General features: G+C 40.3%; 1 protein-coding gene across 3 annotated transcripts in view; it reads left to right on the top strand.

Moving 5' to 3' along the window:
- Nucleotides 1-25505, top strand: part of LOC143663043 (uncharacterized) — a 188778-nt gene that overhangs the window by 120799 nt on the left and 42474 nt on the right. Inside the window, exon 5 of one of the 3 annotated variants that reach the window (XR_013165750.1) lies at nt 5583-5664. The gene's annotated coding sequence lies outside the window, so the exon portion shown is untranslated. Of the gene's footprint in view, nt 1-878; nt 1201-5582; nt 5665-25505 lie in introns of those variants that run through there. The other 2 variants (XR_013165759.1, XR_013165754.1) reach the window with 2 other exon arrangements.

The raw sequence follows: 25505 nt of genomic DNA, 5'->3' as shown, positions 1-25505 counted from the left end.
CAAGTGCTATCTTCCATTGTTTTAAATTCAGTGGGGCAGTAGAAGAAATAGACTTACTGTGTTTTGTATCTTCTAATCTGGTCAAGGAGTCTGACCTATATGGAAACCCATATTATTTTCTTCTTTTGAGTTTAAGAGTAACTGTCATTGTAAATAAACACATTAGGACATAGATGAAATTATAATCTATAACTAGTCTTATACCCAAAGATGTTCACTGAATAATTTGGTATATATAATTCTTGTCCTTTCACCATACCTACACATACACATGTGCACTTGTGCACACACACACACATACTTTTTTTTTTTTAAAGTATACATAGAATTAAAATATGTTCAAACAGGAAACAAAATGATAGATGTAGATTGAATTGTTTCATTTGACTTTTTATATGAAAACAGACCCCATGGTAAGATAAAAGGGGCACTTATGATGACATCTTAGGCTATAGATGGTCAAATATGAAAAATAAAAACTTTTATTTTATTTTTAAATAAAAATAGTTTATTTATTTTATTACTGATAGTTTAACAGTGATAACAATATTAATAACAATGACAGCAATTACCATTTGTTAATCCCCCACCATATATCACATACCAGGCAGTGTACAAAGCGCTGCATTCATATCATCCCTTTATAACCTCACCACATCCTTGTAGGTGAGTGCTCCTTTACCCACTTTGCAGAAGAGTTCTAGAACATTGTAAAATTTACTCATCTGGGAACCCAAGTTTGTCCAACTCAAAGCCAAGTATACCAAGAGCCTCTGAGAATGCCATCAGTATTTCAGAGGTTTCCACACAGGACTGAGAACTAGACTTCTAAGGTGCCATAGGATGTTTCCATGAATTTAATGGACTTTATTTTATAGGTATAACGGAGGTGACAGAGGGGCTGCCACAGCTGTCAGCCATTCTACCTGTTGCAATTCCTGGGTTCACTTCACTGACAGAACTGACCATCTGATTTGCAATGGGTACTCTGGTCAACACCCACCCCTGAGTTCCCACAGACAGTCAGCATCAACTGGCAGCCATGTAAGTGAGCCATCTTGGCTTACTGCCCAGTGAAAACGTTAAGACGCTACAGCTCCAACTGCCAGCTAACTGCAATGACATAAGTGATCCTACAGGAGAACCAACCAGTCCTCCCAGACAACCTTCTCTACTTGAGAGAAAATAATAAATCATTCTTTTAAGACATTAATTTTAGTGATCTTTTGCCACAAAGCCATAGACATTCACAGCAGTCACATTGAGTTGGGTGGAAATTCAGATCTGAAGGAATTTTTCCAGGAAAGGGATTTTTGGCTTTAAAATTCAATTCTGTGAAAAAAATTGTTTTTGACTATTTTGTAACTGGTCATCTCCATTAGACGTTGGTTTTTTCCTGCATCTTTATTGGCAAGCGCTCTGTGTAGTCAGACATTCCAATAGATTAAGGTTTGGCCAAGCCATTAATATATTTTAAAAAGGGAAAAACATGGTGTTCAGAGCCAAAATATTTGTAAAGATTCCTGGAAAACCATGAAAAATTTTCAAGAGTAGATTAAGCTCCTGAGTAATGTGCAATGCAGTGTTTTAACAGGCAAATCTTGTTGGCCTATTCTAATTCTCTCATACAATAGTATTCTAGGCTAATAGATTAAAAAGAAGTGAGAACAATTTTAATTTGTGGCTTCCTGTTTACAAACTCATTTTCTATGTAGTGTCCAACACGGAGGGAAAGGGGGCTTTCAGTGAGCGTTAAATGTATGATTAAGCATGAATATATACAACTCATATTAAGTGTCAACTGTGGTGTAGACAAGACAATAATGAGTGAAATCTCATCATTGCCCAAAAGAAGCTAGAAGAATTGAGGAAGGAATTGACAATCATGGAGAATCCCATGACTGAAGAATGTGCAGGATGTTATGGGAATATTTAGATTGGTGGAGAACATTTAGTCCAACACGTGTGGGGGTGGGGTATGTATTGAATAACACCAGGAAAACTTTGGTGGAAGAGCTGTTACTTCCCCACTGAGTGGTTGGTTATGAACAGGGTTAATCTTGGCAAAGGGTGAAGCAGAGAGAGGAAGGGCATTCTAAGCAAAGGAACAACATGAACCAAGATTTGGAAGCATAAAAGTTTGTGTGTGGGAGAGAATATACACTTGTTAGTGATGATGATAGAGACAAAGTTTGAGGCAGCAGAGAGTAGTTGTAGTAGAAGCTAGAGAGACAACAAGAAGCTAAGATGGTAACCACAAATAGTCTAGCTACCCTGGTTCTTATCCATGTTTTCTTCTACCCAGCTCTACAGGCTGGTTGCCTCACACATTATACTTGATTTAATTGTCAACAAATAGTAAGTATCCTCCCAAATGCCAAAAACTTTGGAATCATCCATAACTCTCTTTTTGTTCCCACCCCTCACAACTCATCCTTCATCAAATTCTGTGGGTTCTATCATCTAAATATATACAGAATCTGACCACTTCTCATAACTTATACTGCTGTGGTCCATGTCACAATATTTTTCACCTGGATTATTGCAAAACCCACTAACTTGTCACACAAGTTATTCATCCTTGTCGACACAGCAGCCAGTAGTGAGAGCAGGTCACTCCTCTTTCCAAAACCCTCCAAAGGTTTCCTATCTCACTCTTGGTAGAAGTCTAAGTTTTAAAATGAAATGACCCACAAAGCTCTATGTAACATGTCACCTGTTACCTCTCCTCTTTTCATATTCTTCTTCCTCACTTGTGCTAGAGCCTGAGTAGCTACCTCTCCTCCACTAGACTTTAAGTCTCATGAAGGTAGGCATTTTGTCTGTTTTGTTGTTGATGTATCCTCAGTGCCTAGAACAGTGCCTTGTGCATAACAAGCATGCAGAAAATACTGTTGGATAAAAGGATGAATTTCCTGCCCTCCCATACTTCTTTTAAAAGGAAATTACCTAGACTATGTTTGTCTAAGATGAAACACCTATAACTTGTACCATGTGACTCCCGTCACTCCTCACCTCCTGTATTAGTTTGCTAGGCTGCTATGATGAATGCCACATGATGAGTTGGTCGAAACAATGGGAATTTACTGACTTATGGTTTGAAGTCTAGGAAACATCCAAAATTGAGGCATCAATATAGTGATGCTTTTTTTCCCAAAAGTCTGTAATATTCTGGTGCTGGTTACCAGGGATCCTTGTAGTTTCCTGCCTTGTATACCTGCCTTGATTCATGTGCAATGTCCTCTCCTTTCTCTTCTGGTTTCTGCTAACTTCCTGTTTCTCCCTGTGACCTTCTTTGACTTTGGCTTCTGGGTTCATTGTCTGTATAAGGCCTCCTATAATCAGATTAAGAACTGACCTTATTCAGTTGGATTACATTTTAATTAAAAATAACATCTTCAAGAGATTGTATTTACATTGGCTTCAAACCCATAGGAACAAAGTTTAAGATTAAGAAGATGTCCAAATTGGGGTACATAATTCAATCTATCATACCCCATCCATGAGTGGGGAAGTGGTCCAGAAAAGCCCATTCAGGCTACAGACCAGTAAGATTCATTTCTTATGAATCAAGAATTCAAAAATAGAGAGATGGAGGTAGCATGGCAGAAACAGAAATGATGTATCAGATATGTCAGAAAGGATGTATGAACAGTTTTCATGACATAGAAGGATCTGGGTGGCCAGGATGGGCTATATACAATCCAAAATTATGAGAATCAAAACTATGTATCAATAAGCAAGAGAAGCCAGAAGAGAAGAAAGAGAGAGGAGAGGAAGAGAGAGAGAGAGAGAAAGAGAGAGAGAGAGAGAGAAAGAGAGAGAGAGAGAGAGAGAGAGAGAGAGAGAGAGAGAGAGAGAGAGAGAGAGAGAGAGAGAGAGAGAGAGAGAGAGAGAGAGAGAGAGATTGAGAGATTGAGAGAGAGAGAGAAAGGATCCAATTTCTATGAGGCCAACTCAGCTATGCTTTCTACCTTTGATCCCTGTGAAAGTTTGTTGTGTCATCACAATAACCACCATCACCCTGCCCTTCCCCTTCCCTTTAGCTTGTCTGAGTGGGTCTATGTTTTTAGCAACCAAAGCAGCTAGGCTGAAACGGATAGCCACTTGCAGACTGAACCCCATACGCTTTTCCCCAGGACAAGCACTCCCATGTGGCAAGAGGCATTTCAATATTTCTCACTCCGCAATCTGAGGAGTCAGAGTTAAGTCCCTCTTGCTCCTGGTTTGTCCCTGACTTTGTGACATCAATCTGATAACTTCCTAGAACCGGGCTCCTATTCTTATTCTTCTTTCTAATAAGGGAATTTGCCTGGGCTTTGTTCTTAACGCTAATCCAATTCATCATTGCCTGGTGTCCTGGTCTGCTCCAAGAATTGGGTACCTGCTTGGGGCTTATAGCCTTCCTTTTTCCTCTAACCCAGCTTTCCATTTTCATTTTTTTTTCTGACTTGTGCTGCTGGCAGTATCTAGAAGCACTGCCTTCTCTGTCCTTGATTTCTGTTGGGTCTATGATCTGCCCTTTCACCCACATTTCCTATATTTACTTTCACAAAAGTGAAATTTCAACCATTTCAAATCCCCAGTCCCCCACAGTTCTACCATCCATCCTCCAGGTTGGTCAAATTCAAAGTGCAGGTCCTTTCTAGGCTGCCATGTTCTGTAATAGGTAAGGATGCCAAACATCTCAGAATGGTTGAAATCCCTCTCAGTTAACCACACTTGGAATAATGTAGTTGATAACTTTAATACTAGATTTAACCACACATTTCTTGCCATTCAGAACACTTCTATCCTCTTTCTTCCTGCTTCTTTGATCAGTCCTATATTCATTTATTAGAGCCAAGGTTTTTCATCATTGTATCTTTATAATATGTTTAATGTAGTTATATTAATACACTACTATGCTATAGATACATAGTAGTAGTACTATAGAAATTACATATAGTAGTACTTAATGTTTATGATTATTTTTCCACAAACTTCCTGGCTCTTACTGCTTGGTACTACATACCTGCCAACAAAGTAGATTATAGATATTAATTCAGTGCCTCTTCAGCTTCATTTCCATTGGGGCTAATGTAAATATTGAGTAGTATGTCAGTCTAGAAGGGAAAGGTTATGTTCAGTTGGCTTTTCCTGGATCATCCTATTTATGGGACCAGGATGTATTATCAATCTCCTATTTGCTCCTCCTGAGCCACTCTCCACTTCTCACTACTCCATCCTAGTAGACTAACCTATTTGGATTCTTGATCCTGTGACTCCCAGTTGCGTTTGTCCACTGGGGTTCACAGAGAAGATGGAAGGAGGGGTTTGGAAATGTGTTTTAGGACACTTCTCTGTGGTATATCTCTGAACTGGTTGCAAACCTTGTGTGCAGGTCACAACTCCTATCAGGTTACTAGAACTTGCTTTCTCTGGACTCTAGTAACTATTCCCTTTACTTGCCCTTCAGGTCTAAGGATGTAAATGACCCTCATAGTAACTAGCCCCAGAGTTCTGCACTGTGCCCTATAGTTTCCCTACTTCCAATCATAACTTTGTAAATTCTCATCCAATTAACCAGTTTGTGCCATCAGTTTCTTTTCAGGACCCTGACTGATATGTGGGCTGAGACAGTCTATGTATCTATGCTTCCACAGCAGCAGAGGCAGATAAAAGGTAAGATTAAAGTGTACACTGACACTTAAGAACTTTTCTATAGCAGTAGCACTCATCTTTTCTGAGTATATGCTAATGTCCTAAGCAAGTGACATGACTATGCCTAACTTCCTAGGCACCTAGAAGTCAAAGGGTTAGAAATATTGGTAGCCATGCAGTTAAATTCCATTCCTCCCCTGAACCAGCCTGCCTTATCATTTTCCCCCAGATTTGGTAGGCTGGACCATGATGTCCATTGATAAAGTCTATTGGAGAAGAAAGTCAATATAGAGGAATGTAGAGATGAGTGACAGAGATAGACACTGAGGTCCCTGAAGTAATCATTCATTGATTAAGCTAGTCATAGTTGGGCCTTTGTCACTTAAAATTCAAAGCATCTTGAATAATAACCCTTCTTTCAAAGGCTTCCATCTGGAAGGGTTTCCCCTTATTTCACAGGGCAGAACATCTACATTGTATGTGATTTCATCCTATGCTTTTGTATATTAATTTTGTATCTAGCCACCTTGCTGAATTCTCTGTTTTTTAATTTTTAATTTTCAGTCAATTATTTTGTAGTTTCTGTATGCCATTATATCACCTTCAAACAAATTTATCTCCTCATTTCTAATATTTAAATCTATATTTTTTCTTGTCTTATTTATATCACTAAGTTTTCGTGATGGTAGAGGACTTTATTGTCATTTTTCTTACCTCAATGGACATGTCTAATGTTTTGGTTTGCTAAAGTTGCTGGAATGGAATGTACCAGAAGTGGGTTAGCTTTTACAATGGGGATTATTAGCTTATAAATTTACAGTTCTAAGACCATGAAAATGTCAAAATTAAGACATTAATAGGATAACATCTTCTCTGAAGACTGCTGGCATCTGGGTCACCCTTGTCACATGGGAAGGCACATGGCCAATGTCTGCTTGTTCTTTGCTCCTGGGTTGCTTTCAGCTTCTGGCTTCAGTGGCCTGCAGTCTTGGAATTTTTACTGTGAGCATCTCTTATTTCATCTCTCAGCTTCTCTGGGGCTTCTGTGAGCTTTCTGTAGAATTAAGATGTACCTGGAATGGGATGGGTCGCAACTCAATTGAAATAACCTAATCAGAGTTCCCACCTACACTAGGACTGCACCCACAGGGGGGTGAAATAAAATAACGTGGCTTTTCTGGAGTGCATAATGGCTTCAAACCACCACATCTAGAGTGTCCCTTAAACATAATGCTGGCTTTGCGTTGACAGCTGGATTTACTTTTATCATGTTAAGAAAGCAACTTTTTATTCCTATTTAATTAATAGTTTATTTTTAAATCATGGGTGGCTTTTTATCAGTCTTGCTCAGCATTCACGGAGATGATAGTATCATATTATCTATGCATCTATTTATATGGCAAATAGTATTAATAGATTTCCTACTGTTGAACTGTACTTGCAATCCTGAAATAATTCACAGTTGGTCATGATATGTAATTCTTTTAAGCAGAATGATGTTTTATTGAGGATTGGTTTAGATATTCTTTATTGAGTTTCCATGATTTTCTTTTTCTGTGCAATTTTTTTTTGCAGGTTCTGATAAAAATATTTTGCTGAATTCACAAAAGAATTTTCAAGTTTAAATTTTAATGATCTGGAAAATTATGAGAATATTGAAATTATTTGTCTTCAAGGGATTGTAAGAAACCTGTGAAACTACCTTGATGTAGAACTTTGTGTGTGTGTGCTTGAAGGGTGGGGCATGAAGGAATGGAGGAGTCAATGACAATTTCCAGAAGTCCAGCTTGTACATTTACTTGTATAGTGGCGCCATTGGCTGAAACAAGAATATTTAAAAGAAAGCCAGGAATGGGTGAAAATCTCATGGCTTTACTTTTAAAGAAAAGTTGACTTTCAGATTTCAGTCAATTGGTGGGCTTTGTGTTAGCAATGTAATTTAAGGGAGAGGATGATGAGGAAACTTGTGTAGAAGTGGTGTTCAGATAGCATGCACACTGACCTAACTTAGATTTCATGTTTATTTGGGGTTAATTTATGGGATGGGGCTAATGGAGATTATATGAGAAAATGTGCCCTCTCCCCAGCTACTCCTTGCTGCTACTACTGATATTCTACCATGAATGAGTTTGAGGCCATTTCAAGATAGTCAAAAGCAGATGTTAACCTAAGTGAAAGAAGCTAGTCACAAAAAGCCACTTACTATATGATCCTATTTTTATGAAATGTCCAGAATAAGCAAAAATACTGAGACAGAAACTAGATTAATATTTACTTAGGGTTTGTAGTTAGGGGATGTGGAGTGACTTCTAATGGAATTGGGGTTTCTTTTCTGAAATGTTGAAAATATTCTAAAATTAGATGTACAACTCTGTAAATACACTTAAAGTGATTGAACTGTACACATTATATAGGTGAATTGTATTGTATATGAATTATATCCCTAAACTGTTAACAAAATGTAGATGTTAAGTAAGCAGTTGGATGTAAGGGGGATGGGTGTTCGGATAAATTTCAAAGTCTACTTCAGCAAGGAGGTTGTAAGACCCTATATTCCTTCATCTTTCTGGGCCTAAATTTTCTCATTGTAAAACAACAACAAAATGGAGTTAATAGATGGTCCTGTCTGTGTTTCAACTAAAAGCATCACCTTTATTTTAGTTTGCTAATGCTGCTTGATTGCAATTTATCAGAAATAGGTTGGCTTTTACAAAGGAAATTAATAAGTTACAAGTTTATAGTTCTAAGGCCATAAAAATCCCCAAACTGAGACATCCAGAGAAAGATATCTTGACTCAAGAAAGGCCGATGTCTGTTACATGGGAAGGCACATGGCTTGGATCTGCTGGTTCTTGTTCCCAGTTCTACTGCTTCCAGCTTCTGATTCCAGTGGCTTCCTCTTTAAGCATCTATGGGCCTTTACATAGCTTCTCCAGAGCAAAACTTTAGCTTTTGGCTTGCTTAGCATCTCATTGGAAGACATATGACAGCATCTGCTGGGCTCTGCATCTTCAAACATTTGTGTCTAGACATCTCTCTCTGTTGACACTCCAAGTATCTCCAAATGTCTGTGTCTGTGCTGGCTTTGGTTCCTGTCTAGTTTCTATCAGCTCTCTTGCTCCTGACATCTCCTGGGGCTTCTGCATTCCCAAACGTCTGTATCTATATCTGCATCTGAGGTTTCTCCAAAATGTTTTCCCTTTTAAATGACCCCAGTAAACCAATCAAAACCCACCTTGAATGGGTGGGGTCACATAACCATCTAATCAAAAGACCACACCCTAAATTGAGTGGATCAATTTTCACAGAAACAATCTAATCAAAGGTTCTACCCTAAGCAATAGGTCTGGCCCCACAAGAATGGATCATGATTGAAAGAAAATAACAGTTTCAGTCTAGTACAACCTGGAAACTTTGATTTACCTTACAGAGCAGGCTGGTTTCAAGCATGAGCTATGCAGTCAACAGCCATAGATTGAATTCTGCTCTTCCACTTACTAGCTCTGCAACTTCAGGCAAATTGCTGTACCTCTTTGAATTTTAATCTCCAAAAATGCAGAATAGGAAAAACAATAACAATACCTCACTGGTGTGATTCTTGAGAGAATTTAATGTGACAATATTTAAAAAGGCTTAGCAGGCAGCTGATATAGGCAAATCATTAAATGAGGTAGTTATTATGATTATTAATTTCCTAGAGTGAAGACGGATAACTGCACTTTACCAAGCTGGAGCAGATGAGGCTCTTTCAACAGGAAACAGATCCACTGAATTGTCCTTTCACATTTGATGCTCTATCAGTTACGTGTCTTATGCAAATTTTAATTTTTGCATAATTCAACATAGCAGCATCTGTGTTAGTCTAGACATATTTTTCCTCATATTTCTCCTGAAGTCTGGCAAGATGTCTGTATTATCAAATATCAGCTTGCCTGTTTCAAGAGACACCACATGTCATGTCGAATATACTAAATCTGTGGCCGTTAATAGCAATCTCGATTGATAAGTAATCTAGTAAACATTTTCTGATAACCTGCTTTGTTAAAAAAATATGCCAAACACAGAAGGAGATACAAAGATGAGCAATATAAGGATTCTGCTCTCACAAATCCAGTGGTTTAGTAGGGAAGATACTCCCATGTAGCCATTCAGTCATGCATCAAATATTTTCTGAGCTGACTAGGTAGATGGAAAATTATGTAATGTCATGCATTATGTCAAGCCCTATAATAGATGTAGGAAACTAAGTGCTGAGGATGCCCAGAGAAGGGAGTGATTAACTCAATATGGAAATAACATGTGCCAGATGGAGACAGGGTAGAGGGGCATTCCCAGCTAAAATCGGGGAACATAGATCTTCTCACTATTTCTGCAGACAGGTCATTTCCTTTGATTTTTGAATCTAAGAACAGAGAAGGCTTCCGGTCTAGGGAGACCCTAAGCTGTCTCAGACTGGACAAGTAGGATTAGGATATTTAGGAAAGGGCCTAGGGAGGATGATCATTGGGAGGAAAGCTGGGTCAGATCGTGAAAGGGCTTAAATGCTGAGAAAACAAACAATAACAAACTCTTAATGGAGAGTGATAAGCCCAAAATTATGCGTAAGTATAAATGTATGTGTGTGTGTGGGGAGGGGTGTATATTGGGAATATAATATGCAGACTGCTCTTTGTTTACTTTTTACATGTTGTTCTGAAGCCAGATATTTTGGCATACATTGATTGGGAAATTGTATCTTTCCTTCTTTTCCCAAGTAGGTGAGCATTTAAGTAACAACAGGCAACATGTAGTTTCAACATTAAGCTCACTGTTGGATCATTCGTCTCTCAGCAACTGAGCTTTTCATTGTCAATAACATTAATTACATCTATCACTCACTCTAAAATGACCTTTATTTATTTATTTTTTCCTTGTAACATTCTCTCCACATGGGCTCATGTTGAGAAGCTGGAGATTAGTGAAGTCAGTCCTGAGTTTTCACCATCTGGCAATCAGAGTCCTTGAAATACAGGTTAGACTTCAGGCCCTTTACTTCCCTGTTCCTCAGCCTCTGGGCTTGCATGCCTGAACTTAACTGGTGAAACACTCTCTGCTACCTGGACGCAGAAAAATAGATTTCCTGTTCACCAAAGAATTCTTCATTTCGAAGGGTTGGGGCAAGATTTGTGGAAAAATGAAAGAGAATCATCAGGAGCAAACATTTATTAAGAATATCATTGAAAGAGTATGGGATTTTTAGGGTCAAGAGACCTGAGTTTGAATTCCAGATCTGCCACTCATTTGCTGGTTCACCTTGAGGAATCACTGCCCTACTCTGAGCCTTTGCTTTCTCCTCTGGAAAATGAGGATGGGAATATTTACATGCAGGTTTGTTTTGTGGGTTAAATGAAATTCCACATGAAAAGCATGTGAGACTGGTACAAGTTTGGCACCTACTCTAGTTGACCCATAAAAAATGACAGGCTTTAGAACCTAATTCTGGAGTGTAAAGGGAAAGTAACAATAAAAATCACCCTTGAAAATTCCATAAATCAAAGGATAAAATACATGGCTTTGTGCATGCAAAAGGAAAATTACTTCTGGTTAGGGGCCAAGAAAAAACAAACAAACACAAAAATATTTTTATACTCGAATCATGCTCATCAGATTGAGGCACATGGGAATCAAAGATGACTGAGAGTGGAAAAGTCAGATCCACAGCTGGCCTTATGGGCATGTGACCTGTGCAGTCACACCAGGCTTCACACTTAGAAGGTTCTTACTTTTGGTTCAATGCTGTCATCACCAACTTGACATTTTTAACAAGGGTCAAACTCTCTCATTTTTTCCTCAACCCCCAGATTATGTCGCTGGTCCTGATCATATCTTTAAATTATTATATATCGCTAGTCCTCTTTAAACTTGTTTGGTAGTGTTGAATTCACATAAAATAAGTGCTTATATAATATGTTTCTGTAGTGGAAAAGCTTTTGTACAAAGTTTCTTAGTTAATTTTCAAATGCATCTTGGGAGATTGCTAGAATTGTCTCCATTTGATGGATACAGTTTGTTCAAGGTCATGCAATTAGCAAGTGGTCATTTCAGAATTCGTATACTGGTCTACCCTTTTCTCATGTTGAATGAGAAACATAAAAAGTAATTCTACTTCAAAAGTAATACAGAGGGGCAAATGCTCAATAGGAGAACAATTCAATTAAAATGATGCACATGGTCATGTCAGACTAAGCAACATTATTATACTGTATTTCCCCAATTATATATTTGCTTCTTTCACAAGGAATCTGATTTTTTACTCATCATTCTACTCCCAGCCCCAGCACTTGGCCTGTAGAAGATGATCCATAAAGTTTGCTTGAATGAATGATATTCCTGCAGGTTTCTGCTTCACACTGCATTGATTTGACCTTCCTCCTTATACATTCGTACCTTTGTTCCTTCTCTTCTTTGAAGCCATCTTTTGACATGAGAATGTTCTTCATCAAGCTTAATGACTGATTATATCAGGCATAAGGCCTCAAGATAATTAACAAATAAAAAATAAAAACTCGATGGCAGCTCTTTTCGTATAAGGGTTGGCTGGTTTATCATCTATGTTAATGTCCTAAGAACATTCCAGTTATTATTTTCATTCTCTACTACCTAGGAGTGTCTTGAAATAAGCCTTGGGAGAAAGTATGGCTCTTTTATATTGTTATTTTTAACACAAGTTAGCAGTGTATCTCACCATCCACTCATTTCTCCCTCTGCTCCATTGTTGATGGCCCATAAGAGTTCATTGATTTTCTCTCCTGAAGTTTCTCAGCACCACTCATCCTCTCCATTACTTATCACTTCTCCAGCTCAGGCCTCATTTTTCTTCTTCAGAAATAGTTAAACGGCCTCCTGTGGGTCTCCTGCCTCCTCCTCATGTAATTACCACACAGCAGCTAGAGAGGTCTTTCTGATACAGGGCCTAAACTCATCATCCCTCTGCTTAAAAGGCCTCCCTGGTTTCTCTCTGCCTGTGGGGAAAGTTTACGCCTCTTGGCACAGCACTGTTGGGTCCTCATGGTCTAGCTGTAATCTAGCTTTCTAGTTGATTCTTCTGCATAAACTCAATCTTCCAGTCTTACCCGGGGCGGCAGTTAGGCTCCCTGGAAAGTAGACTCTGATACAGAGTTTAGCGTTCCAGTGAGAGCAACACTGTGAAAGGGAGGTCAGAGGGAGCAACTGAGGTGATGCTGGCCCAATGGTAGCCAGTGGGAGCTCTGGATCTAAAAACATGACAGGATTGCCCCTCATTGAGGACAGGTATGTCTTTATACCCCTGCTGCAACCAGTCATGGGATGTGGGCTGCTCCAAGAAGGTGTGTTGTTGGACAACAAGGCTCTCTGCAAAGGAGTCCATACCTCTGTCCTGAGCTCTCCAAACAGCTGGGACAACAAGCCTGTCATAGCAGGATGGCCAAACAGAAGTTTGAAATGCCCTTTGTCTTACTGTTGGGGATTGAATTATGTCCACCACAAAAGGCATGTTCAGGTCCCAACCTCTAGTCCAATGGTTGTTGGACCCATTGCAAATGGGATATTTTGAAGATGTTACTTCAAACTGAAGATATGGTCTGACTGAATAAGGCTGGGCTTTAATCCAGATTGCTGGAGCCCTTTATAAGCTGAATGAAATTCAGAGAGAAGCCAAGGGGAATGGCCAGAAGGTAGAAGTCAATGGAAACTAGAAAAGAAGAAAGAAGATGCTGCCATGTACATTGTCATGTAATGGAAAACCCAAGGAAACCTAAAGATTGCCTGCCAACTAGAAGGTACCAACCCCAGGAGGAAGCAAGCCTTCCAGCCTCTAAAACCATGAGCCAATAAATTCTTGTTGTTAAGTCAACCCATTGTAACGTATTTGTTTAAGCATCCATGAAGCTAACATGCCTACTTTTTCCCCTTCAATCTGAATACTTTTCCTTTTCTTTTTTGACTGATATCAATTTCTAATTCCTCTTGAAGCCCTCCTTCACTCCCAGGAAGAGTTAGCTATTATTTTATGCATTTAGTCAATGCATATCACTGACAAACACTACATATTAAGCTCTGTACTGGGTACATGAAGATAACTCATGCCCTAATAAGAAGGCCCCTACCATCTTTTGTGCCCCAGTAGAACTTAATGCTTTCTTTTATTATAGCATCTACCACATTGCTTATTTATTCATCCACTTGAGCATTCATTTGTTCATTCACTGAGTATTAATGAAGCCCTTGGCTTCTATGTGCCCAGAATTCACCTAAGCAATGGGGACACAGTGACAAATAGTCTGGTTTACTGAGAGATAGATATTAATCAATAGGTATATGCTGCATGCATAATTCTAATTTGGAGAAAGACTATGAAGAAGTTCATGGGACTATGAGCTTGTATAATAGTATTTGACCTAGTCATGAAGGTCAGGGGATGCACCACTGTAGAAGTGATAATTATGATACAATTTGGTGGAGAGGAGAAGGTATTGGGTGGAGACGAGTGAATGAGCCCAATCTCAATGGCAAGAGAGTGAACGGAGAATTTGAGGATGTGAAAGAAGTTTGTGAGACTGGAGTTCACAGAGCAAAGGCCATACTAGAGGAGGATATGGGAGAGTTAGAAAAATGAACTTTCAAAGGATTATAGCTTGTTATTTATGCTCAGAGCAGTGGGAGGCTATTAAAAGGCTTTAAGCAAGGGCTTCAAATGATCAGATTAGAAATCAGAAATATGACCTGGTATCTGGCTTCTCGGTGGACAACAGATTGAAGGACTGTAAGGGAATTAATGGGGAAACTATTAAGAAGCTAATTTCAATTGACCAATGAGAGAGGAGGTTAGCTGGGATTAAGGTAGGGGGGTGGTGGAAAGGAGGGTATAGATGTAGAATAATTTAGCAGAAAAAAAAACAAAAAACCAACCAAACAAAGGGTTTTGTTCATATGTGATTGAGGATAAAGGAGAGGGAAGTGTCAAAGTGGCTTTTAGATTCCTATCCATTCCTAACCATTTTGGATTCAGAATCCCATAAGAATTATAGGCCTCTTTTTAGAGACAAATACACATACACACCCACATACACATAGCATTTTGCGTAATATTTCAGAGAGGCACACAGAACCTCTGAAACCCATTCATGATCCCAGGGCATGAGCTCATTCCTCAGTGTACCTCTAAATTCTACTCTAGGAAATAGAATAGAATCTGGCATGTAGTACATGTCTATTGAAGCAATGAACAATGGCTAGAGGAGATGGAAGGTATTGAAAGGCTCTTATTAATTTTCTGCCTTTTACACTGCAATATCAATAAAGGAGTCTTAATAGAAGAGCTACAACTTGCATGTCTATGAACCAACTGCTCATTAGCTTGCAAGGCAAAATTAGGTGGAAAAGTCCACAAATGGACTCACGAAACTCCAGGTAGCAGAAAGAAATAAATTTCAAAGTATTAAGCCTCCAAAAATCCAAGACTTGTCTTCAGCAGATGTCTTTCCATAATGCTAAGTGCATTGGACTGATTTTATTTTATGTGGGGGAGTGCATCATTTAGAGATAAAGCTAGTCTGCCTATGGCTGGGTGGATAAGTTAAATTAATGACTTGCATCTCATGATACATATTTGCCTGGTAAAAAAAGCAGAACTGGTAATTGTGTTCATAGACAAAGATTTAGAACAGAATCATGCCTTTGTCAATAAGGGATTTCAAGAGGACAATAAAGGTAAGGGGGAAAGACTGCATAACAAGAAGTATTAAAGAAGATTTCGTTCACAACTATTAACCCTAGACTAGATTGGCTTTTACTTTTTGTGCTTTGAGCTGCTGCATGTTAGTAAGTATGGAAAGACACCACTGAACCATGGAATCACTGTGGTTCGGCCCCTAGGAATTCACTCTGCAGAACACTTGGCAGACGATCTGTGGTTCTTCATGAGGCTGCCTTCATTAGGGCTCCAATGTTGAACACCCCTGATATAAAGTCCTGTTCTGACTGCTAAGTCTATACCAGGAAAAGCAAATAGGCTTAAATTTGTATAGCAATTCTAATTGCTTGATCATGCCTGTCCAGAGGGCTGAAGAATTTAAAATAAATAATTCAGTCAAGATTTAAAATAAATAATAAAATAACGAAAAGCAGTGATTGCTTATCAATGTCTTTCATAGAGGCAGGAAGATGGGGAGTAATGGCCTAGAAGCCAAAATGTCCTATACTTGCCATTTCTGGGCTAGAGCCATCTGTTAATTAATTTAGCTTGTATTTATTGAGCAACTACTATTTGCCATGCAAGGTTCCAGAGGTTGGGATTAAAAACCCAATGGTCCTTACTCATTTTACCTGCCACATGGCAACATTAGGCAAATTGGTCACTTTCTCTCATTGGAAATATGCCTCCCACCCCCTTGATTTACCTGAAATCACATTCTTTCTTTACTCCCAACTCTCAAACTAGTTCTCAATTTTCTCCTCTTCTTTTCTATTTTTAAGTGTTGGAAGGCCCTAAGATTTGGTCCCGAGTCTTCTCTACTCTGTCTCACTCTCTATCTTGGTGACTTCATCCAGTCCCATGACTTTAAATGTCGTCTATATATGACTGAGACTCAACTTTTGTCTCATGCCAAAAGTCAAACCTGTATAACCATCTGCTACCTGACATCTTCACTTAGTTATCTAAAATGCAGCTCAAACCTAACACTTTCAGAAGAGAATTCTTGATCTCTGTATTGCCTCCATCCACCCCAAAGATAAAAATGTGTTCATTTTCCCGTTTTCCCATCTCAGTCAATGAGACTGTTATATATCTATTTGAACTTGCCAATGAGAAAGGTTTTCTCTCTTACCCTTACCATGCCTTATCCAAATCATCAGCTATGTCTGTCAATTCTACCTCCAAAGTTTCCCTGTCTGCCCAAATCGCTTTACCCATCCTAACCTGGGCCACCATCATTCTCACTTGGAATATAGCAATAGAAACCTACTTGTTCTCCCTTTGTCTTTCCTTGTTCCCATTCAGTCCACTTCCCAGACAACAAGGAGGAGGAGGTTTAAAAGTAAACATAAGTAAAATCATGTGAATTGACTATTTATAATGTTCTAAAGCCTTCCCTTGGAAGGAGATCTGAACGCCTTCTTCTGGCTTCTGGGTCTACCTCTGTCTTGGCCCCACCTCTCAAATGTCACTGCTCTTACTTTATTAAAGCTCTTACTAGTGTACTTAACTAGTTCTCAAACAAGACATGTATTTTCCAACCTTGGTGACTTTGCATTTTTTATTTCTGTGTTGAGAACATTCTCTCAGATTCTTTGTGGTTGGCTCTTTCTTGTCTTTTAGGTTTTAGCTTAAATAATACTTTCCGTCATATCTTTATAATCTGGATGGCTTTCATCAGCTCCCTACTCACCTCTCTGCATCATTTTCTACCACTCCCATACCCTCCTCTACACCTCTCAACAGTTATCAGCCTGGTTGACATAGTCTAACATGTTCTGGCCCTTGAGCAGCCCTCTAGTCCCATCCTCCCTGGACTCCTTGCTTTACACACTATGTTCATCTCACGTAAGTGAGCTTATTTCCCCTCATGTGCTATACTGTGTACTGTGTAATGCCTCTGAGTCTTTTCATCTGCTATTCCTCTGCCTGAATCTCTCTACCATCTCTTCTTCTAGCTAACTTTTCATGCTCTTTAAGACACAGGTGCTGTCCTCCAAGGAAAACACTTTTTTGACATCTCTTCTTGCCTGAAGTTCTCCCACTGCTTTCTGTGCTCAGCTCCTGAGAGAATTCTGGGAACTGTTTTGCTATGTTGCTGCCACCTGTTTCCTAGTCTCTCTGATGGCCCTCTTGGAGGCAGGGATTGTGTGCATACGGGCTTATGTTTATTCTGGGCATCCAGTACAGACCTTGGCATTGCAATAAATGCTTGATAAATGTTAACTTTCAGGATTTCCAGAAGATGGCAGTGGGCTGATTATCCTGCTAGGGTGGATTGTTGTCAATCTGCCCAACTCTAGAGCACATGAGCTCCAAGAGAGGCTGACCACTGGGCACAGAGTGAGTAACATACCTGGATGATGAAGCTGCTGGTATGAGGTTTGCGGAGAACTTTGATTAGAGTACTTGGTATATAGTTCTGGGACCACAATGCAGCTATGAGTGTTTCATCTTAAGCAGTAGGTTTTCCACGTGAGCTAGGAACTGATAAAGCTTTGAGATTTGAGGATGAATTGAAAGGACACAGAAAGGCTCATGCCCCCTAGGTATTAGCATTGTGTTTATCACAGGTATGGCTGTCTCCTTGCCTGGGAATTGTCTCAAACATGGAATGGAATCTAACTGGATGTATGTCTGGTTAGTGATGCTGTACACCTTGCCTATACTTGCTTGAGCCAGGAGTAGACATTCAACCCCACCTGGACCAATGGAATTCTCTTTTTCCTATGATTTAAAATTTAAAACAGTGTGAGTACTTGTGTGTGTGAGTGTAGACACACTGAGATAATCAATATGTAACATTCCTGGATGATGAGGCTGCACACACAAATATGCAATCAGGTACTTTTTATTGGTGAGGAAGAGTGGGGAAAATTTGATTTAAAATTAAATAAAATAAAAATACAGTGTATCATAGTTTCTAACAAAGGGGGACTGGTGTGCTTTGAGCCTCTGTCCTCATCAGGGCGTTTGGGTAGGTTTTTTTTTTTATGTAAAAAGCACAGCTGTAGTCGTTAAATTTTAGGGAAGGAGAGGGGGCTTTTAGAGATCATGGTAGTTGCACATCCTTCAAAAAAACAGCAACAACCAGAAAACATAAAAACAAATAAGAACTTGACCAGTGAATATCGCAGTCATCAGGATTCAATGCAAGGTGTTTGTGAATACAAAGTGGCTCCTTCATGCTCTCTCCAAGGCTACAAGGAATGTACTATAAGTGGCTTGGGGTGGGGTGGATGGGTGAGGGCACATGGATAACAGGCAAATTAAGTAAGAGGGAGACAAGAATGTACAAAGAGATACGAGTGTTAAGAGCCATACGAAAATGTTCATTTTATTATTGTGTTAGTAACAATATTATTGTGCTGTTGTTATTTAAAACTATTATTTGTAGAATAATAAATAATCTATGTATCTGGAAGGAGCAATCTCTGTGGCCCAGGGATGCTTATTGACAAAAATAAACCCTGAGTTAAGCCTTGAAGGATGAGTCAGTTTGGAGGTGGGTTCTCCCTTCCCTAAAATATTTACTGTAGAAAGACAGAGCCTGGGTGGTGGTGGCGCTGACTCAAGGGCCTGGCAGCATTCTAGGAACAAGGGCTACAAACTTACTGTTCTTTCCCTTCCTTCATCCAATGTTCTTGGATTCTATGAAGTATCCCAGCATCCCTGCAAAAAGGTGTGAGGGAGGTAGGGATGAGGATGAGAATGGGAGAGATACAGTTGAGAATGGCTGCATCAGTCAGGAACAAAGGGCTTACTAGGAGCCAGGGGTGGACCTTGGGCTTACTATTTTGAGCCAAACAAAGGCCTTTCATGGAAGTAAAACCAAGGCTTCTTAGAAAAATAAGAACTGAAAAGCACTTTACTCAAGACGGCATGGTGGCCCAGAATAGGGCCATGACTTGATCAGGCTCCTGCAGTCAGTTAGTGGCTGGGTCTGGAATCCAGCTTTTCACTTCAGTACCTTTCTACCTTCTTAGTTGTCTCCAGTCCATTGAGCTGGGCTCAAGCTCATCTATGAACATCTATGAACATCTATGAACATTCTGCCTTCAACTTGGTGGCTCCCGGAGATTATGGCTGGGGTTCAGGAGCCCAGCTGATCAATTTCTAGGGCAGTGTGTATACCCAGGCCATCTGCCTACTTAAGGACCCCAAATGGCCCATTCCTTAACCTTGCAGGACTGAGAATTCTATAGCAGTATACATGGCAGGACAGAAGTCCTGAGGAACCCCACGCTTAATAACATGATGTGATGAGCTGTGTGAAGGTAGTACTCAGGACCTGTCCCACCCACACACGCCCTGCCAGCCCTGCAGCTTTCCAGCATGGCTGCATTCCTGGCCTCAGGTGTAACCTTGCTATATTGCACCCAAATATGGCTGAGATGCAATAATTGTACTCTTCTTTCTGACCAACTCAGACTCTGCAAGGTGAGAGGATGCCCTGGCTTCTCTGCACCAAGCAGGTTCCCAGGGTGGACCTGGATGGGCAGTGCCCCTGTGTAACTTCTACACTTGGCTGAGGCCATTGTTCTCAAAGTAGGATCTGCAGTTTGCCAGAATCAGAATTGTGTGGCATGATTGCAAAAGTGCAGATGTTTGGGCGTCTCCAAGACCTAATGTCAGCATTATGAGCAGGTCCCCCACATGATGAAGGCTGTTAGTTAGAAGCGTTCGTTCAGGATAGTAGCACTAATGGGTTTGAGCCAGAGTGATCGTAATTTGCTGTCTCTGCTCCAGCACTTTCTAGCTGGGTGACTTTGGGCATGTGAGTAACAGCAAATTCATACATGAAATAGATACCATAAGATCTACCTTCCTGTTTATCCTATTAAATGAGCTAACATAGGGAAAAAACCCACAGGATGTCCCACACAAAACAGGTGCTTGGGTGTCCCACACAAAATAGGTGCTCAAGAAGTACAGTTCTCTTCTATTTCCCTGTGGACAAGGGTTTATTATCTGGGGGATGGTATGTGTGGGGACCCAGTGGAAGTATCAGACCCTGCTGAGACTCAGATGACATAGGTGCTCCCAGGGTTCTCCAAGATTCCTTTCTTATTCTGCTCCCTGTCATCTTCTGTCCCATGACCTATGAGTCCTGAAAACATGAAGCTCAGCTGGGGCCAGTCAGAGAGGACAGGGCAAAGTGCCAGCATGAGGTTAGGGAGGCCAGCCTGGTGGGTGCCAGGTCTGTGTCCACAGATGCAAGAGTATCATTGTGGATAGCAGGTAAGGGTAAGGGGCAGCACTGAGGAATAATTGGGGGTGTTGGCATCCTGACTATGAATAAATGAAATCTGGCTTTAACAGTTGTGATACAATTGCAAAAACAGATTTTATGTCTCCCAGACTCAATTTCTTTATCCATGAAAGGTCATAAAGTGCATCCCCTATCTATTCCTCACATTCTTGTGAGAATCAGATGAGATAATGAAGATATAAGCATTATCTCCATATAGCCTATACTGTAATATTTTCTGCTCGAAGTGTGAGCCCGGGACCAGTAACATCAGCACTACCTGGGAGATTATTAGAAATGCAGAATCTCAGGCTCTGCTCTGGACCTATTGAATCAGAATCTCAGTTTAATATGATCTCCAGGTGATTTCAAATGCACATTTGAAAGTCTGAAAAATGCTGCTGTAAATGCTGGGGTTTTTGTTCTTCAAACATTTTTTTCTAGAGACCTCCTTGAAGGGAGGGAATGTGTCTTGTTTATTCAGTACCTAGAACATAGTGTTGAATGAATGAGTGAATGAATAAATGAATGGAGATCTTAACACACACTGTCCTATGTCTCACCTATACTACTTGAAGTTCTTTACCGAGTTGCCTTCCTCCTGTAACAACTAGCAGCAGGCAGTTGTGGCCAGGGCCACTGCTTCACGCTTGGTGGATGCCATACAAAGATATAGGCATTTAGCATGTGGCCAAGGACAGAGTAATTCAATTAATGTGGATTGTGGGAGATATTTGGCAAGAATCAAAGGATAGGGAGTGGGTTTTAGCTTCCAAGGATAAGGTCTTTCCCAATTATTTAAAACCTGAGAACTTGGATCACTTCCAGACAGAAATAAGCCTCCTTACAACAGAAGTCTATACATAGGACCCTTGCTCACTTTTGCAGCAGAATCTTGACTGATCATCTGTTCACACTTCTATGCAACATGCTGTTGAAAGCCCTATTTGGACCTTTGTTGAGCCCAACTGAATTTATCATCTATATAGAAGAAATGCTTTTTATTTACTAGATTATATTACCAATCCAATTAATTAAAGAAAGCAACAAATGCTGCAGAGCCTCCCTTGGGTTACCCTAGGAAGCAAGATAGCAATCCCTGCTTCCTCTGAGAAATTGTCCGGAGGTAAGGATGGACTACAGATCAAGCAATTTCAATGAGGTTTGAGGAAATGCAGCCTGATGTGTGAGAGCATGGCAGACGAGTCAACCTGGTAAAGGTGGGAGGTGATCAAGGAACACTTCCTGAAGGAAATGATCTTTAGATTGATACTTGATGATGATTAGGAGTTAAATAATTGGGGTGGGAGTGAGGAAATGAAACTGGTAGAAGAATAACATGGGCCAAGGCCCAGAAGCAAAAGAAGATATGCTATTGCAAAGGCAATGAAGCAGTTTTGGGGAGCTGAAGTGATGGTGTGGGTGGTGTTGTGGGTACTAATGATCTAGTGGCCCATGAAATTATATTGCAAAAGGAAGAGCTTTGCCTCTAGTCTGCATGCCCCATGTTGTCCTAATGCCTTCTGAGCTGGGTGCCTGCTTTTGCTTTCATTCTTTTATTGCTAACCAGAGGAGTTGACTAAGTATTGACTTATCCACTTCTTCAAAGGCTAGTATTTCTCTACCAAGTCTTTAACACTTGATCTTCCTGGGTCACTCTGTTTCCTCCCTCTATCATGTGAGGGCTTTCCCTCTGTTTTTCTGGGATCCTTCTGCCTGATAGGACATTGAGAAATACATTGGGAGGAGCAAGTGAGTCACTGCCTATGATAGTTAATTTCTGGTGTCAACTTGGCTACATTATAGTGTCAGGTTGTTTGGTCAAGCACTGGTCTGCTTGTTACCATGAGGGTGTTTCATAGATGGATTAGCTAGCGTCAATAGTCACTTGATTGCATCCAGGGCTGATTGCATCTATAATCAACAAAGGAGAATGTTGTCTGCAATGAGGGAAGTCTCATCCAATCAGTTGGAGATCTAAAAGCCCTAGCTGAGGTTTTCAGAAGTCAAATAGAGTTATTCCAGCTTCTGATAATGTCAACCCAGTTCTCCCGGGGAATTCAACTTCACCATCACTGGAATTTCCAACCTGCTGCTTGCCCTACAGAATTTGGACTTGCCAATCCCCATGGACATGTAAGCCAATTTATGTAATAAATCTCTTGATATATAATCCCCATCCTGCTGATTCTATTTCTCTAACACTAACACATTGCCTCTTAGACCTTCAGCTGAAAACAGTTACCTCCTGGGTCTCCCCAGTGGTCATCACCAGGATAACTCATCCAGCAGCAGTAGATCAGGCCATTTCTGTTTAATCATTTTACACCCATTTAGTGTCTGGGCTAGATTTACCCATACCTTCTTTGCCAAAGTCCTATCTTTGAGCTCTGACTCTTTGAAATATTTGGAGAGATAGTGTGGTATGGAGGCAGTGTGATGTTGAGAGTCAGAAGAGCTGGCGTGAGGGGTGTCCCCTTCTTGCCCTAGTGGTATGACCTTGGATGAATCATCTAAATCTTGGATTCCGCAGCTGTAAAATGGGAACAAGGAGTGCCTGCCCTTCCTGTTTGCAGGGTATTGATGAGATCAAACAAAATCATGCATGGGAAATTGCTCTGTAAAGTTCTGTAAAAGAATGAGCTTTCATTAGTTCCATGGGCACCGCTGACCTAGTTCTTGGTTATTCAAACCATTTCTGGCACAGCTCAAGGTAGGACTCATGGTTATGCATTTTGTACCTTCTACAACCAATTTCCAGCTTCCTGCTTGAGGATTTCCAATTAGGTTCTCTCAATCACTTAATGAATAATCCAATTAGAAATGATTCTTCCTAATGTAAATATTATATTAACCCACAGGTGTTAAGATCAAATAATTCCAAATAATTTTGGTGACATAGCTCATTTGGAAACACTGCCTTTTAGGTAGACCTATGGAAGGCAAGCACACACAAGTTTCTCCCCTTGTGTAATTATCTCCTCAAACTTCTTCCTGGCATTTTCTGTGAAGTTAATGTAGCAATATTAAATTCTAGTTCATTTTGAAGCTCCTGTTTATTGCTAAACGTTTCTCAGGGATCTTTTAAAAAACCAATTATTTAATAAGATGGAAGGGACTAGTTAGTGCCCCTCTTAAAATAATTCCCCTCTAAATCTAAGCACCGATATTACAACACAAATAAGAGATTATATAGGTCCAACGCATAGCAATGAAAATGGAATTCAGAGATTTTTGAAACCTATTATATTTTATGCCATTCCCTCATCTAATCCATTATACGTGTTGGAAATTCCTCTCCTAGAGGCAATGGACCCTTTTAGAGTGTCTGGACATTTACATAAAGACAAGGCATTAGTCTCTATTCATTATAATTTCTTAGCTTTCTCATCTGTCTCCTTCCATCAGAAAGTAAACTCCCTGAGGACAGGGACTGGATCTCACTCACCTTATCACATTTTATGACTATTTCAAAATAGAAGGTGAGAAATGAGTGAGGGTCACTTCCTCAGACATTCAAGAGTCCTCTCCAGGATGACTACAACTAGCCTCCTGACTTGCCTTTGACTTCTATTTGCCTCATCTCTAAACCATGCTTTCCAAAATAACTAGGAAGCCTTTAATATAATGTCACCCAAATCAGTCCAGCAGCCCCTGCTCAATACCTTTTGATGACTGCTGTTGTCCTCCGGATAAGCCCAACCCCCTCTATGGCTTAGGGGGCCTTTCAGAATCTGGACCTGATTGAGCTCTCCAACCTCATCTCTCCCCATTCTCCCCACATAGCCCAAATTCTAGCAAACACTGCACCACTGCTCTCACCAAATATATCCAAGCCCCTCTTATAATAATAGTAGCTGGTATTTTTGAGCACTTGCTAGATCAGGAAAGAAAATTTGTCCATGCCAGATAGTTAAAAGCAGAACAGGATTATAATCAGACCTGTGACTGCAGAGCCTGAGATTTTGTCCTCTATGTTAAGGTGGAGAAGACGTCTGCAAAATGCCTCATCAAAAGCACATTCCAAGGGTTCTGGAGGAACCTGAAAATTGAACCAGCATTTTTAAAGGCCGGGGTCCAAGAAGTCTTCACCAGAGAGGTGGTGTTTGAAATGAACTTTCAGGATGAAAGGATTTGCAAACATGGAAAGAGAAAAAAAGTCTGTTGTGAGCAGCGGTCATTGCCAGAGTAGAGTAGGGAGAAGGGAAGACCCCATCTATGTCACACGGGCAGGAAACTGACCCTTTCAGCTGAAGCAGAGAATCTGTGAAGTGGGGTATGTGGAAAGGGGCTGCGAATGTGGGATGAGGTCACTTAATAGAGGCTCTCAAACACCACCAGCTAAAGAGCTGGGGTTCCATCTGATATCTGTTTTGGGAGATGCTTATTACCTTTGAGAAGAAATATGGTACAAATTCAGTGTTGCTTGCAGGGGAAAAAATCCAGTCAGTTAAACAGGGGGAGGGAGAGAAACTCAAACATCCAGGAAGAACGCTTTTGGGATCATCCTGGCGTGAGGCAGGTGTGGTGGCTGTGCAATTACAAAGCGAGGCACTGATCCCAGAGGCATTTAAAGCCACCTTAGGTTATAATTTGCTCTTCAGTGTAACTTAAAATCCTAGTGTTATTGATGTCTCTAGAGCTCAGAGTTGTTTAGGCATATCCCTGGTGGCCAGAGACCAGTGCATGGCAGTTAAAGAGCTCTGATTAGGGTCAGGTGTCCAAGTTTTATGCCTTGGCCCTTCACCACTGAGGGAATAACTTTAGGCAATTTTTAAAAACTTTCTGAACCTGCTCTTCCACATTTATAATGCCAGGGACTTGGCTCATCCTACCCGCCCAATCAAATAGGAGGCTTAGCATGTCCTCCAAGGACATTCAGAGAACTTCCCCATT

Source organism: Tamandua tetradactyla, chromosome 19 (genome assembly GCF_023851605.1).
Source record: "Tamandua tetradactyla isolate mTamTet1 chromosome 19, mTamTet1.pri, whole genome shotgun sequence".
NCBI classification, from domain to species: domain Eukaryota; kingdom Metazoa; phylum Chordata; class Mammalia; order Pilosa; family Myrmecophagidae; genus Tamandua; species Tamandua tetradactyla.
The sequence above is the reverse complement of the archived record's forward strand: the minus strand, read 5'-3'. Positions and strand labels throughout refer to the sequence as shown.